Source organism: Triticum dicoccoides, chromosome 7B (assembly GCF_002162155.2).
Source record: "Triticum dicoccoides isolate Atlit2015 ecotype Zavitan chromosome 7B, WEW_v2.0, whole genome shotgun sequence".
Taxonomy (NCBI): domain Eukaryota; kingdom Viridiplantae; phylum Streptophyta; class Magnoliopsida; order Poales; family Poaceae; genus Triticum; species Triticum dicoccoides.
Window position 1 is genome coordinate 650,639,969 of NC_041393.1, and position 5,559 is coordinate 650,645,527.

Genomic DNA, 5,559 nt, shown 5'->3' on the forward strand with positions numbered 1-5,559 from the left:
AGGGTCCAATGCCAAATCTGCGGGAAGATGGGCCATCCGGCGTGGAAATGCTGGAAACGCTATGATGAATCCTACCATGGTGTGGAGGAGAAATCGACCAATCTCGCAGCTCCACAATATGGGGTGAACACCAACTGGTATCTTGACAGTGGTGCCACCGACCATATTACTGGCGACCTGGAGAAGCTGACCGTGCACGACCGCTACAACGGCAATGAGCAGATTCATACCACAAGTGGTTCAGATATGGTTATAAAACATATTGGTCATTCGGCTATTCACACCCTACATCGTGATCTTCACTTGAACAATATTCTTCATGTACCTGAAGCCAACAAAAGTCTCATCTCTGCTAGCCGTCTTGCCGTTGACAATAACACCTTTGTTGAAATTCATCCCTATTCTTTTTTTGTAAAGGAACGGGGAATGAGGAAGGTACTCCTTCAAGGCAAGGGTAGAAGAGGTCTCTACTCAGTAAGGCACACGGGCACCAACGTCATGAAGCAAGTGCTAAGTGCCACCAAGTTATCTATGGATCAGTGGCATCGACGTTTAGGGCATCCCTCTTCAGTTATTGTTAGCAAAGTCATTAGTTAGAATAATCTCCCATCTGCCAGTTATTTGAATAAAGAGTCTGTATGTGTCGCCTGTCAAAAAGGCAAAAGTCACCAACTTGCTTATCCAAATTCAATAAGTGAATCCAAATTTCCTTTAGAGCTTGTGTTTTCTGATGTTTGGGGTCCCGCTGTTGAAACAGTAGGGAGAAAGCAATACTATGTGAGTTTCATAGATGACTTCAGTAAGTTCACGTGGATATATCTTATCAAACACAAGTCTGAGGTGTTTCAAAAGTTTCACGATTTTTAGAGTTTTGTAGAACGACAGTTTGATCGCAAGATTCTCGCTCTCCAAACAGATTGGGGAGGTGAGTACGTAAAACTAAACTCCTTCTTCACTAAGATAGGAATATCTCACCATGTCTCTTGCCCTCACACCCATCAACAGAATGGGTCGGCTGAGAGGAAGCATCGACACATCGTTGAAGTAGGTTTATCACTTCTTGCTCAAGCCTCCATGCCCTTAAAATTTTGAGATGAGGCCTTCATCTCCGCAACCTATCTGATAAATCGGATTCCTAGCGAAGTTATCAACTTTTAAACACCTTTTGAAAGACTTTTTCATGAGAAACCCAACTACTCTATCCTTCGTATATTTGGGTGTGCTTGCTGGCCCAATCTCCGTCCCTACAATAATCATAAACTTCAATTTCGATCTAAGCAATGTGCCTTCCTTGGGTACAACAATCTTCATAAAGGTTTCAAGTGCCTTGACATCTCTACCGGGCATGTCTATATTTCTAGGGATGTTGTGTTTGATGAAAACGTATTTCCCTTCGATACTCTCCATCCCAACGCCGGCGCTTGGTTACGTGCTGAAATCCTTTTGCTTTCTCCAGACTTGTTAAATCCTATGATCAAGGGGGTGAAAATATTCTTGATGATCATTTGTTTAATAACCCTAATGGAGAAAGCGATGAAAAAACAGCGCTCCACATCGTGATTTTATGCAGCAGCAGAAAACTCCTGGCGGCGCGGGAGGCAGATCCGCCTGCGGGCGCTGATCCCGCAAGATCTGCTGTCAGCGAGCAGGCTGATGCGGCGACGGATCCCCAGGTGGATTCCCTGACCCCGCCTGACTCTCCTGGAGACCGGTCGGGCAGGACCGCTGGTGATTGGTCAGGTGGACCCATTGTCTCCTCGCCGCCCTCTGGTGTGCGCCACGCGTCTGGTGCCGGTACGGGAGGGCTGGACGCGCCCTCGTCGTCATGTGACACCAGCCCACATGCGTCCTCTCCGATCCCAGGTAGTGCATCGCCTTGTGCGCCTGCACGCGATCCAAGCACGACAGTCGAGGACGATTTGCCTGGGAACGCTCGGTCGGATGGAGATGGATCGGGATTTTCTGCGGTGGCTGATCCTGTACGTGACAGTGTACCGGTATGGGTGACTACACGTGCACAAAGAGGTACTCTGAAACCATCAAAGTTCAAAGATGGAACGGTAAGGTATGAAAATAATTTCAAGTTTGCGAATTTTGCTTCTACCGCTGAACCTCAAAATTTAAACAGAGGCACTGAATAATGATAATTGGGGAGATGCCATGAATATAGAATATGATGCACTCATGAAAAACAAGACTTGGCACTTAGTTCCGTCTAAGCAAGGGAGAAGTGTAATAGATTGTAAACGGGTGTACAAGGTCAAAAGAAAGACCGACGACACAATAGACAGATACAAAGATAGGCTAGTGGCTAAAGGTTTTAAACAACGCTATGGCATTGATTATGAGGACACGTTTAGTCCAGTTGTTAAGGATGCTACTAGTAGACTTGTTCTGTCTAGTGTTGTTTCTAGGGGTTGGAGCCTTTGTCAATTGGATGTACAGAATGCGTTTCTACATGGTGTTCTCGAGGAAGATGTATATATGCGGCAACCACCTGGATTTTAGGATGGCTCGAAACCGCACCACATATGTAAGGTGGATAAGGCCTTGTATGGTCTAAAGTAGGCACCTAGAGCCTGGTATTCAAAACTGAGTATGAAACTGCAACAACTTGGTTTTCAGGCCTCTAAGGGAGATACCTCTTTGTTCTTCTTCAAGAAAGGGAAGGTGATCATCTTTATGTTGATGATATGATTGTTGCTAGTTCATCTCAAGATGCTACTCTGGCCTTGTTAAGAAACTTGAGAAGTGAGTTTGCACTCAAGGACCTGGGAGAGTTGCATTACATTCTAGGCATTGAAGTTAAAAAGATGCATGATGGTATTATGTTGAGTCAAGAAAAATATGCCAGAGATATAATCAAGCGTGTAGGCATTAAGGATTTTAAACCTTCCAATACACCTATGTCAACTACTGATAAGCTGTCATTGCATGAAGGAAAAGTTCTAAGTACAGAAGAAGGGACTAAGTATAGAAGCATAATTGGTGCACTTCAATACTTAACTCTGACCAGACCTGGCATATATTTTGCTGTAAACAAGGTTTGTCAGTTCTTACATGCTCCTACTTCTATGCACTGGACAGCAGTAAAGAGAATATTAAGATATATTCAAGGAAGTGCTGGAATTGGGCTTAAGCTGTGTAGGTCTTCATCGACTATAGTAAGTGCATTTTCTGATGCAGACTGGGCTGGATGTCCAGATGACAGGAGATCTACTGGAGGCTTTGCTGTCTTTCTTGGATCAAATCTTGGATCTTGGAATGCAAAGAAACAAGAAATGGTGTCACGTTCCAGTACTGAAGCAGAGTACAAGTCTCTGGCAAATGCAACTGCTGAGGTAATATGGATAGAAACTCTACTTGATGAATTGGGCATTGGGAGATCACATGTGTCACAACTATGGTGTGACAATATAGGTGCAACATACCTTTCAGCAAATCCAGTATTTCATGCAAGAACTAAACACATAGAAATTGATTACCACTTTGTTCATGAAAGAGTGGCACAGAAATTACTAGAAATACAGTTTATCCTAACAGGAGATCAAGTTGCTGATGGCTTTACTAAGCCTCTACAAGTTCGGCAGTTCCAAGCCTAAAGAACAATCTGAACCTTGACATGTTAAGATGAGGGAGGATGTTAAATGATAGGCTTGTAGAATGTGTATATGATAGTTGTACGTGACATGTTGTCATGTTTGCGTCTGTATCTATCTTGTGTACATGTACAGCGACAGGTTGTTGGTTGAGATTGACCTTATCCTCGTATAGCTTGGAGTAGGAGTCAAGTATTGCAACAACCCGCGCATCTTGTAACCTACGATGACTATATAACATGAATGCGTCCCTGCCGAACAGCATACGCTTCTCGCCTCTCATTCTTTCAATGTCGTCGCTGTCAAAGAGCTTCCTCAAAGCATCCAATTTTTGGTTCCCTCCATGCGTCACTGGATTACAGTATTACACTGATTCAAGGAGGTCAAGTGTCTGTCAAATTGCTTTGTTACCAACTGCCTTAACTGATATGTGAAATGTATTGCTCAAGTAGTCATAGCGTCTTTCAGAACCCTTTTGCCTTTCTTTCTTTTACCTTTTCCCTTCTCAATAGCTAACCGTGATTCTTTAACTTATCCAATATTCTTGGCATTCGAACTTATTTGACCATGTTTATGCAAATTCTTAGGGCATCTCCAAAAGAGACCCTCAATGCTCTTGTATATATTCGGGTTGTAGTGTCCGAATCATTTGTGTCAACTTTTGTATGAGGACCCATCGGTTCGTGAAGTGGTCTGGACATTCGTTTTCCGGCAAACCGGATACAAACATGAGGGAGCTATAACGGTGTCCGGACATCCAGTTTGACCAACAAAAAGCCACCACGTAGTCCTCCTCTCTTTTCTCTCTTCGCACATGCATGGCCCCCTCTTCTCTCTCCTCCCAACCGAATAAACAAGGATTAATTTGTGAAAAAGTTTGAATGGCTCTCTCCCGCATCATGTCCGCGGACCACATCCGGACATGGACATATGCCGGAGCCATTTGCGGAATAATATTTTCTTGTACCGCAAGTCTAGGTTTTCTACCCTCCAAATTTGTATGCCTACATATATCCCTACGTGGGCCAGATCAAAACAACATAAAAATATTATGATTTTCATAATTTTCACATGGTATTAGTGTGGTTAGTCCAATGACCTTGGTCTGAAGTTTCTCCCCCACTCCCATAGAGTGTCACCCCCATGGAATTCAATCTCCTTCCACTGATGTACCACACCTGATTATCAATTAGATTGATTGTATATTTTAGATATTAGATCGTTTCAATATAGATAATCTAGTAGACCGATCCTACTAGCCATAAATAAAGTCGCAGAAGCCATCCGGCGAAAAAATTGGCAGAAATTTGGTGAAGGTCGGGTGTGCAGCGTCAATCCAGATGCATCGGCTCCGAGTTTAACTTCCCGTCAGCGCGATAGCTGCGTGCACAGACTACCTCAACAACCGCGGGGGTCCTCCAAGGGCATGCAGAGAGATCCAAACTCAGTGCTCCATCCAGGCACCAGGTAACTATGCAAGCCGGACACACAATCATCCTCTATATCAGTACATCATCGACACAGCTCGCACGACTATAATACATGGCCCAATGATGCCACACACGTCATTGTAGATCAGCTACTTCAGTGTACTCATGGCCGAGTAGTGCCCACAACAACATACCATGGGAGGAGTCCATGTGCAATTAGCACGAGAGCCCGCCTTAACATTTCGAAGGTCCTAGTGTGAATGGGGTACAATAGACCTTGTGACTACAATGGATAAATAAATACGTCTGTCAGTATATATTGCATATTATGAAAGTCATTATAATGGCATAGTGATGAAATAAAAAATAGTTATCAAATAAGATATTAATATATCGTATCTATGTGATTATATGATATAAATGATATTATAAGATACACGTACTCAACGTAAACAACAAGTGAACAAATATATTACAGTGTCGTACACATGTGGGTGGGTGGATGGATGGGGGCTATTGCCCCCCCCCCC